The sequence below is a fragment of the Trichosurus vulpecula genome, chromosome 1 (assembly GCF_011100635.1).
Source record: "Trichosurus vulpecula isolate mTriVul1 chromosome 1, mTriVul1.pri, whole genome shotgun sequence".
In the NCBI taxonomy this organism is placed as follows: domain Eukaryota; kingdom Metazoa; phylum Chordata; class Mammalia; order Diprotodontia; family Phalangeridae; genus Trichosurus; species Trichosurus vulpecula.
In genome coordinates, this window is record NC_050573.1 from 268173813 (window position 1) to 268189135 (window position 15323).

The 15323-nt window shown below is 39.5% G+C and overlaps 1 pseudogene; it reads right to left on the reverse strand.

Moving 5' to 3' along the window:
• Positions 1-7095: 7095 nt before the first annotated feature.
• LOC118836830 lies at positions 7096-15058 on the reverse strand (annotated as a pseudogene).
• Positions 15059-15323: the final 265 nt, after the last annotated feature.

Sequence of the window (15323 nt, forward strand, 5' to 3'; positions counted from 1 at the left end):
CTTGAAGAAAGCCCAAAATGGGTCACGAGGAATCAGACAGGACTGAACAACAACAAGAGAGAGCAAAGAGGGGACACCTATACTTTCTTAAAAACCTATAGGAGCCATATACAGGGTATGGCCTAGCCTCAGTCTGGATTGTGCCATGTCCCCAGTGGGGGAGTCATTCTCCCCTCCTGCTACTCACTAGTTGAGACTAGTGAAGAGAAGCTGACCTTTCAATCTGGTTGAGCCTGGAAAAGTAAATTTTGTTTTCTTCCAGAAGGACCTTGAGCCTAGGGAGAAAAACAGTATGAAACCATTTGATGGTCACCCTTTTCTCCCCATCCCCCAAGACAATATTTCAGGTTTCTTAGACAGTTTGTCTGTTAACATTATTCACTTGAAACAAAACCCTGGGTGTGTGCTTTTTAGAGCCTCAAGTAAATCAACAAGGTTATACATAGAACAATCTGATTTACTTACCAGCTGAGAGCTCTCCACAGATAGCGGTTATATAGATCTTCCAAATGAAGAGAGGAAGCTCTGTGCTTCCTTATTTTTTTTTTCTTAAATGCTGAGCTTACTAGTCAATACGAACTCTCTCTACTGATGGATTTTTGAAGTAAATATTGAGAAAGTCAAACTGACTTCAGTGAATTGATTTATATTACAGAGATGTTAGTGAGACCATAGTTTTAGCATTTAGTCAGTTCTTTTCAGAAATATTTAATCTAGCATATATATTCATCAATGTTAAATTTCTTTATCAATTCAATCTTAATTTTAGATGAAGATTATTTAAACATTCTGATAACCCAGGGTATTCAAAAGTCTCCTGTTTCAAGAATGCAAAGTATATCAATACAGTTACATAAAATATAAAAGCTTTTGTATGAATGAAATTAAAGCAGCTAGGAAAAGAAGGGAAAGCGTCAACTCACAAGAAATATCTCAATCAAATGTCACTGATAAGAGTCTGATATCCAAGATATGTAAGGGAGTAACAGTAATTTAAGACCATGGGCCAGCGGATAAGTGGACTAAGGAGATGAACAAAATGTTTTCTAAATAATGATTTCAAACCACTAATGACAATATGAAAACATGCTCCAAATCACCAATAAGAATAACAGAATATTAAAATTATTATATTCATCATATATGATATAATTAGGATGTAATATATGTATTAGTATATATAAATACATTATATATAATACAATTAAGATCAGAAGAAGAAGAAGGCAAATTGAAACTGATCTGGAGTTTTACCACATACCTAGAAAGTAGGCAAAGATGGCAGTCAGTATTAGAAAGGTTGTGGAAAGAGAAGCACACAGCAGCCATAGAACTGATTGTTAAATTTTCAGGGTGAGCATTTATATCTGAAAACTCAGCAAATGTTACAAATCAGGGTTTGATTTATTGTTTTTCTGATTTTCCAGTCTTGAGAAAATGAAGGAGAAAATGTTGATAATGCAGATTAAACTTGAAGGTGTGGGTCTGGATTGTTAAAACATTTATCATCACACCGTGGCACACTCATACACCATGGGCAATATGAATATATGAACAGGCATGACTGCTCTGTAAAACAATTTGGAATTACATTTAAAAAGTCACTATTCAAACCTTATAACCCAGTGATGATGCTAATTGACCCCAAGGAAGTCAAAGAGAAAGAAAGGTCTCATATATGTTAAAATATTCATAAATTCCTCTTTTTTTGTGGTAGAACAAAGTGATTGTGTCCATTGACTAGAGAAATGGCTTAACAGACAGTAATTTGAATGTAATTGAATATTATTGTGCAGAAAAAAAATAAGAACATGAGGAATTCAGAGAAACATGGGAACATTTGTATAAACAGATGCAGGATGAACTAAGCTCATCCAGGAGAAAAAAGTATATAATGTCTATACTAGTGCAAACGAAAAGAACACAAAAAGAAAGCTGAACTCTAAGTAATTTTTATGACTAATGTTGGTATTAGAGAACAGATAATGAAAGATAACTGTCTAGGATGAGTGTAGGGGTGCTATACATACAGAATTTTTGCTTACATTGCCTGATATAGTCATTATATTAGTTTTTTTTTCTTAACTTTTTTTCTTTTCCTTTTTACAATGGAAAATTCAGTGCTATGAATGGAACTATATCTGGAAATGAGTTGATACAAAAAAGAGACATCAACAACATTTATCTTTAAAAAGGAATGCAAGGAATGGATGAAAAAAAAGCAGGAACCTCACTTTGAATCTCGAAAAGCTGGTCCCATTTAGCTTGCCATGCTAGACAAATAAAGCATTTGTGTAATGCTCATTCTCATATTTCCTTAGCATTATTAATATTGGAATATGGAATGGAAATACAGAGTCATCATTTCCCACCTACCTAACAAAAACATGTTGCTTCATGTTTTCTTCTTCCGTTCAGAAATCACATATTCCAAATACTGTCCACCATATTTTGGACCAGTTTTCTGCCTGGCTGGAGACTCTCGTTTTACATTGTAGAAGCCACTGCAGTAGAATTCAAGATGCTTCATAATTGCTGGAGGCTTAGTGTCTGCTTCTCTCAGAAACTGAGACTATGAAGACTGAGAAGAGGAACAAGAGAGGAGAGAATGTCAGAATTATAATATGTTTATATTATTTATGATTTATCATTTTCAACTGTTTTCAAAAAACCCAGTAGCTGCTTTTCCTGGTCTTTTCTATCACCCACAAATGTCCATGATTTGGATTCAACCTCTCTTTGAAAGAAAATCATAAAGAATAAAAAGGGATGTTCTTTTTTATTAGTAGTAGTACTAGAACAACAACAACAACAACTACTACTACTACTACTACTACATAACATTTATATAGTGCTTATTACATGTCAGGTACAGTGCTAAGCACTTTCCAGTCATTACCTCATTTGATCCTCACAACAACCCTGGGAAGTAGGTGCTATGATTATTTCAATTTTACAGATGAGGAAACTGAGGCAAACTGAGGTTAAATTACTTGCCTAGCTCACACAACTAGCAAGTGTGTCTAAGGCCATATTTTAATTCAGGTCTTCCTAACTTCAGGCCTGATGTCCTATCCACTGCCCTGCTTAGTATTCTCAGGCAGTCTGCTTGTCAGAGAGACTGGAGAACACCCACATGGATGGTAAGTGATGCTAATGGGAATGTTCCCAAGGGAATCAATTCCCACTCAGTATATGTGTCTTTAGTTAGAATAGAAGGTTCAAAAGGCAAAGAATGAGGAAGACCTTTGTTCTATTGCGAACTGTATACTCAATTCCAGTCATATGAACTACTTGGAAAATGGATAGTTACTACGTTGGTTTTAGCCTAAGAATATTTCAGGGTAAAAATAACACAGAAAACTACATATCTTTTTTAAGTGGTAAGAACATATTTTTAAATGGGATGGAAAACTAAAAATGACAGACTAGAATTATTCCCATAAAATTAATTATTTTCCTGGTTAATGTCAAGTAGAAACAAATGTAAAAGAATTTGAAAGCTTTTATTTTCTTGATTTTATTCTACTTAAGCAATGTGGCATAGTGGATAAAGAGTTGATCTTGAAGCCAGAAAGACTAGGGTTCAAGTCCTTCCTCTGACATTTACTGACTCTGTGACCTTGGGCAAGTTACTTAACTTCTCAGTTCTCTAGGCCAGATGTGCCAAACTCATGGGCCACATGCAGCCCAGAACAATCCCTCATGATGCCTGAACTAAATTAAAATATAATTGGGAAATATTTAACATGATAAATGAAAGTATACTAAAGCATACATTATATTACATTTTAAAACTGAGATAATATGCTGTCAGCAGAGATCCTCATGTATGGTTTAGTGCCCCATTTCTATTTGAGTTTGACAACACTGCTCTAGGCAACTCTTTAAGCGTCTTAAATATCAGTAAAAATCCTAAACTGCTTTGTTTGGGGGAGTTTTCTCATCTGTGAGTTTCCAAGTCTAGTGAAATCTCAGGTTTAGTCCTTAATCCTGTCCTGTAAACTCTTAGTGTTTCCCTCCCAATCAACACCCCCCAAGGATTGTGAGTAGGGATTTTGGAATTCCAGTGAGTCAGTTACTAGTTACTCCTTTTTTTTCATATGGAGATCAAGGTCTGGAGCAGTTTAGGAAATGAGTAGTTACAAATGTGGGTCATGGAGGAAAGCACTGGGTTTGGAATTAGAGGGCCTGAACAATCAGCTTAGTAATATTGTCAAAAAAGAAAATTATTCTGGCAAGACATTCTTGATGAAGTCATGATGGCTCTGTGCAATCATTCCTTCCTTTTCTAGATATTCACTAACCATCTCTGTAATAATGCATCCTAGAATTTCCCTCAGAATCAAAGTGAAGCTTGCTGGCCTATATAGTTTGTTGAATCCATTCTCTTTCTCATTTTTTGAAAATTGGGATAATATTTACCCTTCTTCAATCCTATAGTACTTCTCTTCTTCATGAGTTTTTAAATATCTTTGATGGTGGCTCAGGAATCACTTCTGTCAATTCTTTCCTTACCCAATGATATAGTTCATCCAGGTCATGTGACTTGATTCCATCAAGGATACTTAAGTGGTCAATTACTATTTTCTTACTTATTTTGGGCATCTGCCCCTTATTACTTATTTTGGTTTTATCTTTTCCAGTTCAGATGTTATTTTCCTTAGTAGAGAAACAAAATTAAGAGCTGAAATATTCTGTATTCTCTCCATTGTCAGTTATCATCACATCCATCTGGGAAATGGTCCTAGCTCTTCTTTGATTCTTGTATTTTTTTCCAATATTTTTTAAAATCCTTTTTTATTGTGCTTAGCTTCCTTTGCTGGCTTCTGCTCATTCTGAACCTTAACATTTCTGACACTTATGTTACTGTGCCATGATTCTGTATTCACCCTGCTATTTGTCCTTGCTTTCTTCTTTATAGATCATTAAAAGACCCAAATTCTCTGTGTCCATGTCAATCTCTTTAGGCAATTTCTGCTTTTCTTCTTCTTCAGAATTCTTTTTGTGTCTTAAGAATTTCATTCTTCAAAGTTTCCTATCCTTCCTCAATTGATTCATCCTGAAGAATTTTCATCCATTTAATTCTACCTCTCTTTCCTCTCATCGCTTTCAAATCTATTCTCTCCAAATCTCAGGTATGTATCAGACTGTGCCCAGGTTTCACCTCTTTCTCTATTGTATACTCTAGGAAGTCGTGGTCTCTACCTTCCATGGTTTTCATCAATTCTGCCCCTGAAACCAGTTCCGACCATTTTGTGAGAGTCAGATCCATAATAGAATTCCCCTTTTGGTTCCTCTATCTTTAAAGGATAAATCTTTTATTAAGGGAAGAAGATATTAGATGCTCTGTTTTTAACAGAAAGCTCCAGCTGATGTTTGGATAACAAAAGTTTTCCGTTATTACTGCAAAACCATCTTTAATAGTTTCTCTTACGTTTAGTAGTATTTAGTATAGGGGTGATTACTCATACTGTTTCTTTTTCCTTATTCATTCTTATCTCAAGATCTAAGGCAATAAAGGGGATATGTTCTGATATTTCCTCATGTATTTCTAAAATTGAAACATTTTTTCATATATTAACGAGGTCTGAGACCCCCCCCCTCCAGTCAACTGGAGAAACTTCCTTTTCTAAAAGCTTTCACTCATATTTCTTTATGTAGCAATTTATATAATCAAAATTATTCATTTTGTCTTCTATCATGTTCTCTCTTTTATTTGATCTTCCCCTCTACATAGCTATCAAAGGTAATTTCTTCCTTGATCTTCTAATTTCTTTATGATGACAACCTATATGTCTTTTCAAATCATCTTCAAGCCTACAAGAACTATGTGTGGAATGTAAAATTGTTTCAAAAACCAACTTAGCATCTTGAAAACAAACCCTTTATTATCTGTAGGAAAGGTGCTGATATTTGGAGAAAAAGATAGATTTTCTATTGAAGCTATAAGAATACGACTGTCATAAAATCAAAATAGTCAAACGAATACATATTTTACCTTTAGTGTTCTAGAATAGATACTATTATAAAAACTCACCTGTTTTAGTACTGGTTGACACTGAGCAATCAGTATATATAGATAATATATTCCTCTTTTCCTGGAACATACTTCAAAAAAAGAAATATTACTCAATGCTTTCCTTATCAATTTTTCCCTGAAAGCTTGTTACGCAGACTGTTCCTAAAAGTCTTAGTGCAGTTTTAAGCTTCAGTAGCTTAATAATAATATGAGTTAAGCTTTAATAGCTTAAAACTGCACTAAGACTTTTGGAACACTCTATCATCTCCAGTTGTTGGAATCCCTCCTGATCCAGTTTAAATGCTACCTTGTTGATGATGCCTTTCATGATCTCACAGTAAGAAATGATCTTTCTTTATGTAAAACTCTCATAACATTTTGCATTTGCCTCCCTTGTGAACTTACCATATTCTATTTTGTATTATAGTTCTTTGTGTATCTTTTTTTCTCTACTAGAGGGTAAACTCCTTGAAGGCAGGGACAGAATTTCATTTATCTTTGTAGTCCAAGATGTATCTCTACAAAAAGTCCATATTTAATGTTTGTTGAGTTGAGTTGACAAAGTACCCACAGGAGTTTGTATTATTTAAGTTACAAATCTTCCTGGAATTTGTCTTGGTAAATGGAAAATTCAACTTACAGACTTCTTCAATTTTTGTCATTTTGCCATTAATTTTTTATTTGGTAAGCTAAAGCATTTAAAATATTTTTATTCTATTCCTTTGAAATTTTAGAAATTTCACATTATTGTTTGTCTTATCTACTATTATTAAATATGCCCAATGATATTAGTGGTCTTTCTTTCTTTTTTCTTTTTTTTTAAGACCAAAACCTTTTATATCAGGACGAACCACATAGTGGGGTGGGAAGAAGAGTGAAGGACTTGTGGGAAATAAATAGAAGGGGGGCCCAAGGCAGGCAGAATCCAGACACCACCTTTTGAAGGTGAACTTATGGCTAAGGGCCAGGAGGATTGAGGCACAGTTTATGAATGTGTGGGCTAGCAGAGACCTTTCACATCTCCAATCTTGGGAGCCATGTCCTCCTGATCCTCAATGCACCCTTGGGGCTTCTCAATCACTAAGAAAGAGGTTCTTCTAAGCCTTGTTCAATTGCTCCAGGAAGATAAAGGTGAAGACAGTGTTGGGGCCAAGCCAGGCATAGTAAGCGGTGAATCCCTTCCAGAGGCTGAAGAATCCTCCCCATCGAATGACCTTCACTAGCCCATCTGTAGTAGGAGTGCCGAGTTTATAATCTCAAAGAGGATCATAAACATGTCTGAAAGGTTCGGAACCGCCGGATATAAGAAACTCTCAAAGTAGAAGGCAGAAGAATCAAAACATTTATTTAGGCTCCACAGTAACCAACCCATGAACCAGCAACCCCATTTTGATATATTGATCAAAAGCTTCCAGGCCCAATAAGTACGCCTTGAAAGAGTAACCAGGAGGTTACAGAGAAGCATGATTGCGTAAAGCAAAATCATGCTTCCCCCTCTATGGTAATAAGATTACCCACTGGCCTGAAGTCTTTGTTCAGCTTCCTCCCGTAGGTCAGCTCTGCTACTGGCAGCTCCTGCCTCAGCTGTGTCTGTGGCTGTAACTGTAACTGACGATGTAACTGTCGCTGTAACTGTCGCTGGCTCCAACCGGAAAAGGAAAGAGAAGATCTTCAAGCTGTCCTCTCCCCTCTTATAGAGTTTTTGACATCATCAAGCTCCGCCTGAACGACCAGGGCCGATTGGTTCTTGACTTGGCCCCTCCCCCTAGCGTAGCCGTTAACACCTCCCCTCAGCCAGCCCCATGACTCATCACACAGGAAGTTGTCTGGTCCTGCCCCGGAAGAGCAAGCCCCAGCGTCCAGGGAAGCTCAATGAGGTAAGCTGAGTCATTCAAAGAAAACAAAGGCCATTCTGGTTACACTCCACCCCTTGTTATAGGATACATAATCTAATCAGCCATGTATCCTAGAACATACATTGTGATCCAATTACAAAGGAAACTAAAACATATCATTCATTATAAAGCAAAACATATCATTTGGTGACATTCCTAAATATTGGTTTACGATTCAAATGTGATCCACCCCTAGGTCCCAGCAAGATAATCTCTTCAATCAATCATCCCCAAAATAATTATTAATAATTCAAATGTCCACCCCTAAATCCTTGTATCCATTACATAGGATCAATAATATCATAACAATAAAACAACACAGCAAGGATAACACAAAATAAGTAAACAGAACACTATCATCATTTCCACCCCCCTTGAACGATTGGGGCTCAAAATCTTGGGGTGAGGGGTGAAGGTCTCATTTTCCATAGCTTCTTCATGCTGAAATTGGATGTAGAGATGGCCCTGCCCCCAAAAAGTCCCATTCCAGAGGTCATTTCTTTAACGAGCTGGCAGGAATTCCAAGAATGCTACATGCTTAGGCAGTCACCGGAAAGTGCAGGGTGCTTAAGCCTGAAGGAAACAAAACTAGCAACAAGGTTAGCCAAAACAAAGGACAAAAAGAATAGTCTGTGAATCTATTATTATAACCTATTCACGGTAAAATATATGGTTCAGGGGTACGATTTGGTAATTATTTTCCCCTGAATAGACAACTGTTACAGTGTTGTCCTTCCCATGGGCTATAACTTCTGCAGCCTTTGGAATATCATCTGGCTTCCGTTTTACCCATACCTTAGCTCCTGACTTTATTCTATCAATGGAGCAAGACCCTTTTGCCCCTCTAGTAGTTATTTTGGGAGGAGGGTTAGTTTTCACAAAGGGTATTTTTTCACAGGGGATAATAATGACTTGAACCATCCTATCATTTCTACAAAATTGTACAGGTTTTTTACCCATATTCTGGAGTGTCACAACAATTTCTTTTTGATAATTAGAATCTATCACTCCAGCCAATACATGTATTCCTTGAGCCGCTAATCCTGGTTTAGGTAATATCCGTCCAAGATGATTCTTGGGGATTCTCATACATACTCCAGTAGGGGTTTTTCTTATCTCTTTCCTATTTAACCTAAAATTCTCTATACAATGTAAATCATATCCTGCTGAACCAGGTGTTCCTGGACTTGGTAGTGGGACATCTTCCCTCACAGTCCAAAATTCAATGTTTTGGATCTCACATGTTTGCTGTTCTCTGATCTGCAGATTTGGGGTCATCATTCTGGCTAGAGGTGTACTCCCCCCTAAGGGTCTATTATTCAAATTACGTAAGGCAATAGACAAATTATCCTTCCAATGTCGATATGAATTATTTGAGCTTAATTTTCTCAGCTGTTCTTTCAACAATCCATTCATTCTTTCAATTAGCCCAGATGCTTGTGGGTAATATGGAATATGATATATCCATTCTATATTATTCAACACACAATATCTTTTCACTTCTTTGCCCTTGAAATGTGACCCATTGTCACTTTGAATCTGCATTGGGGTTCCATAATATAAACTTACAATATCTAGAGTTTTACAGGTGTTTTTCTGAGTTGCGTCTTTATAAGGACAAGCCACTAGTACACCGGAATAGGTGTCAACACACGTACATACATATTTACATCCTTTATCCTGGGGTAGTGGGCCAATATAATCTATCTGCCAAATTTGGGCTGGAACTTTTCCCCTTGCTATTTCTCCAGTAACTATCCTAGGAAGAGTTCGTTCTTTTTCTAATTGGCATATACAACACTCCTCTGTTATTTGTTTTAACAACGCATGAGAAATACTGATACCTCGATCCTGTGCCCATCGATGGGTGGCCTGGACCCCTAAATGGCCAGCAGTCTGGTGGACCCATCTTGCTAAGGCTGGGTCATCAGTTGGAGTCGGAGTAGGGACAATACATTCAGTAGCAATCTTTGCTAGTCGATCCGCATGTGCATTGTACTCACGTTCTGGTGTGGTCAGGGTTGCATGAGCATCAACATGAAAAACTGACAGATCTGTAACCAAAGACATGTCCCATATATTTTCCCATAACTCTTTACCCCAAACTTGTTTGCCATGAATCTCCCAATTCTGATTCCTCCATATAGGCATCCACGTAGCTAATCCATTAGCTACCGCCCACGAGTCAGTAAATATATGACACTGTCCTCCTTTCTCTGCTCTGATGGCCTGATGCACTGCCATCAGTTCAGCATATTGGCTACTTCCACCTATCCCAGAACTTTCCAGAGTTCTCCTTGTACAGGGGTTATAGGCTACTGCTTTCCAATGTCTCTTCTGTCCTAAATATTTTGCTGTCCCATCAGTAAACCAAGCATGTTTCTTCTGTTCTTCATTTAGTCCGTCATATCCATTATTCCATTTCACTAAGGATGGTACCATCTGTTGCTTAGATTCAAGGGGCTTTTCATTGCTCTCAGTATCAATGTTCGCCACAGATTCATGTAGAGCAGAAACTCCATTTTTGCCTGCTCTGGACCTATTCTGAATATACCACTTCCATTTGATTATGCTTGCCTCTTGTGCATGTCCAATTCTGTGAGAAGCTGGGGTACTCATTACCCAAGTCATAATTGGAATTCCAGGCCTTAATACCACTTCATGACCCAGAGTTAGTTGCTCAGTTTCTACTAAAGCCCAATATGCAGCTAACAGCTGCTTCTCAAAAGGTGTATATTGCACTCCAGATGAGGGCAGTTTCCTTGACCAAAAGCCTAAAGGTACACTTCGGCTTTGTTGTTTTTGCCACAGACTCCAATTTGCATAGTCATCTTGTACAGTCACTTGTAACTCCACTGGCCCATTTTGCATAGGCCATAAGTCTAGAGCTAATTGAATAGCAGCCTTTGGTTCCTCAAAAGCTCTACTTTGTTCAAGTCCCCAGTCAAATTCATATTTCTTTCTGGTGACTTTATACAAGGGTTTTAAAATCTGTCCCAAATGTGGGATGTGGTGTCTCCAATAACCAAACAGCCCTATGAACTTTTGGGCCTCTTTCTTATTGGTAGGGGTGGGAAAATCCTGGATTTTTTGTCGAGCTTGTGGGAGAATTTCTCGCAGTCCTCTATTCCACTGTATCCCCAAGAATTTTACAGTTTGAGCTGGCCCTTGAACCTTTGCGGGGTTGATTTCCCATCCTTTGCTTTTCATATGGTCAATTAATAATACTAAACTCTCCTCCACCTCCTTTATATTCTTTCCCTGTATCATGATGTCATCTATGTAATGTGTAAGCTGTACACCAGGTAACTTTAATTCATCCAAATGTTCAGCTACAATCCTGTGGCAAATAGTTGGGCTATGAATATATCCTTGCGGCAGGCGTGTAAATGTATACTGTCGGCCTTGCCAAGTAAAAGCAAACTGATTCCATTGCTTGGGGTCTATTGGGATTGTAAAGAAGGCATTGGCCAAATCAATAACTGCATACCAAGTCCCTTCACGTTTTTGTATTCTCTCTATTAAAGTAACCGTGTCTGGGACAGCAGCATACAAGGGAGGAGTCACTTTGTTCAGCTGTCTATAATCTACTGTCATCCTCCATGTTCCATCTGACTTTCGGACTGGCCAGACAGGGTTGTTCCATTGAGTAGTTGTAGGGACTAACACTCCTGCCTCAACACATTCTCTTATAGTGTTGGCAATTTCATCTTGCCCACCTGGCACACGATATGGCCTCAAAGTAATTATTTTAGAAGGTTCGGGCAAAGTGATTGGATCCATCTTGATTTTCCCCACTAAGACTGCATTAATGCCCATTTTCCTCACAGCAAATTGGTATTTCCCTTCGGGTAAATTTAAGGTCATACCCTTCAATATGTCTATTCCAATGATGTATTCGGGAATAGGCACAATAACCACACTATATTCTTTCTTGGGCAACTGTCCAATTTTCATCATTAATTTAACTTGCCTGGCTGATATTTCAGTCCCTCCTAGTCCTGTAATGGTAATAGGAGTTCCATGGCTGAACTTGTCTGGATTTCCATAAATAAGGGTGGCCTCGGCCCCAGTATCTATTAATGCCTCAGTTACCGTACTTGACCCATTTTTCCAATATATGGTCAAGTTAATGTGAGGTCTGCAATCCAGCCTGTGTATTTCCTTAATTTGGACTGGGGCTCGGCCTGTTCCCTAGTATTCCCTTTCATATGATTCACTTGGGTTTGAAGGTTCAACATCTGTAGTATTTGCAGGAGCAGTTCTTATTTCCCTATCTCTCCTGTTATCAAGGCCTTTATCTCTGTACATTCTATATAATTCATTGGTTGGAATTCCATCTATCATTTCAAAACCTACTCCTGCTCTCAATAAAGCAGTAAACATTTCTTTCCTTGTTACTCTCCTTTGGCGCCAAGTTTGCTGGTTATTCACCCTTCTCTCTCGAGGAGATCTATCCCCTCCCCAGTCACCTAAGTCATGTAACTGTAAAATCTTATTTATCACTGTTGTAAGACGGCTCCCTACTTCTCCAAGTAATAAATTCAAAATTAGTTGTTTATAAGCAGGGGGAGCTGTCCTAATTATTAAATTCCTATGAGGCAGTTCCATTGAATCATTGTAATATTTGTCTGCAGTTCCTATCATAATGGCAGTCTTCATTACCTCCTCCTTTAGTCTCATGATACAATCTCTAAGTGAATACCAGGGTCTGTGCTCAGTGGGCCACATAGAATCAGTAGCATATCTCTTATTGCATCCCACAGCGGCTAATGCCAACAGAGTAGTCCTGCTATCACCATCTCCTTGCTGATGATGTTCCCTAAAAGCTTGTTGAACTAGAGGATCATGGCTGATACCTATGAATCTCATGCAGTCTGTCCCATCTACTGATATTCCACCGGCCCCTTGATCACTGAGTCTTACCATCCAAGATATCAATGGTTCTCCTATTCTTTGGCTGAATCTACTCAAAATATCTGTGACCTCTTGCGGTGAGAAATCTTCCTGAATTTCCCTTGTAACTGAATCTTCACCTCGGGTTTCTGTCTTCCTCCTTTGTATGGGTCGAGCCCTTGTCTGATCATTTAACCATCTCCTATTCTCTGTGTGAGGCACATCCTGAACCCCAGTAGTGTTTTGTGCCTCAGCCCCTAACATTGTCTCATTCTCTCCCCACTCACTTCCTCTGCCACCATGGCTAGGACGAAGCAGGCAGTCAGGCTCTTTCTGGGCTGGGTTGAAATGCACTCTGGGCTTTTTTGGTCTCCTGTTGCTCTTAGCCGCATTAATAGAAAAGTTCTCATTTGAGTCAGTTTGGTCTCCTGCTATCTGAGATTCCCCTTCTTCCTGTGGGGTAGGAGTGCCCCCATGTCTTTCACTTAATCTCAATCTTTCATATACTAGCCGGTAGGCTGATAACACTATCCAGCTTTGCCTAGATAGTGATGCCCCTGACTGAATCCCAACTTCTCGTAAACACTTTTCTAAATCCCTAGGATCTCCTCTCCGTAGCCTTGGTTCCCAGTTTTCACAGGGCCCAGCTTTTTTAGCCAATTCTTTTGCTAGGGAGGAATAAAATGGATCCTCCCATCCTGGGATATTCATCTCTTCCTCTGGAATTGTTCTGCTTCTAAATAGAGATCTTATACCTAGCGATCCCATCCACTTCGTCGCCAAATGTAGTAGGAGTGCCGAGTTTATAATCTCAAAGAGGATCATAAACATGTCTGAAAGGTTCGGAACCGCCGGATATAAGAAACTCTCAAAGTAGAAGGCAGAAGAATCAAAACATTTATTTAGGCTCCACAGTAACCAACCCATGAACCAGCAACCCCATTTTGATATATTGATCAAAAGCTTCCAGGCCCAATAAGTACGCCTTGAAAGAGTAACCAGGAGGTTACAGAGAAGCATGATTGCGTAAAGCAAAATCATGCTTCCCCCTCTATGGTAATAAGATTACCCACTGGCCTGAAGTCTTTGTTCAGCTTCCTCCCGTAGGTCAGCTCTGCTACTGGCAGCTCCTGCCTCAGCTGTGTCTGTGGCTGTAACTGTAACTGACGATGTAACTGTCGCTGTAACTGTCGCTGTAACTGTCGCTGGCTCCAACCGGAAAAGGAAAGAGAAGATCTTCAAGCTGTCCTCTCCCCTCTTATAGAGTTTTTGACATCATCAAGCTCCGCCTGAACGACCAGGGCCGATTGGTTCTTGACTTGGCCCCTCCCCCTAGCGTAGCCGTTAACACCTCCCCTCAGCCAGCCCCATGACTCATCACACAGGAAGTTGTCTGGTCCTGCCCCGGAAGAGCAAGCCCCAGCGTCCAGGGAAGCTCAATGAGGTAAGCTGAGTCATTCAAAGAAAACAAAGGCCATTCTGGTTACATGGTTCCATCCATTCTTATACTCTGGATTTCCCTGGATCATATGAATATTCTGGATCCTGGTTTTAACAACATATACAGACATGAGACTGCTGTGGAGACCAGCTCACTAATCATACTGGCACAGAAATGACAGATGGTGTCTGAGAAATAATCTGAAGCCATGAGAAACTGTTTAGTCTGTGTAACAGGTAGCAAGCTGGGCAGCATTGACAATAGCTCTAGCCCCTTAGGGATACAACAACCTCCCCGGAAATCCTAGAATGCATTAAAAACATTCTTGTAGTCTCTGCATTCCTTCATGGCAACTGACCATCAGCTGCCATACGAATCTGGGCAACTTCAGTAGGTTTCCCATGAAGGCTCCTATGGTACCTGCTGTCATGGCAATCAGGGCCTTCAGCGAGAAGTTAGGGGGTCTACCTTAATCAGGTGCTCAAAGAGAACTGTATAAACACCAAAACGAGTTGTTGTGTAGGTGGCCTGATGCATGAGCCCAGCCCCAGCAGAGAGCCCAGTGTGGGTGCCTTGAACCCCCTCAGCCTTCAGGATACTGAAGAAAGCGTGGGAGCTAGTCTTCTATACACAGTTCTTGGCCCCTTCCCCACTCAGCTGCATTCGGTTCTTCACCAAGTCTTCAGGCTGCACAGAAAGGGTGGCCGTCATGCCAGCCAGGCCCTTGAACAAGAACTTGACAGATTTGAGGGACATGCTGTGCTCGCAGTCCCCAGGACTCCCTGCCACTGCAGCCCGGGCCATCTCTAAGTAATGCCCCACAAAGTCCAGGCCTCAAAGGAGAGCACCCCTAGAGGTGCCCGAGGTTATATTGCATAGGTGCAGTTGCTCACGCAAGCACACCTTGCTTGAGGAATTGAGGAAGTACAACCTCGCCCACCACCAGCCCCTCCATCACCTCAACTGGAAGCTGGGTGACCAGGACTAGGACTAACTAGTTAATTTTTTTTTAAATCAACAAACAACAAATACAATTAGATTTTGTATTGAGTTATGTGATGATGAAGAT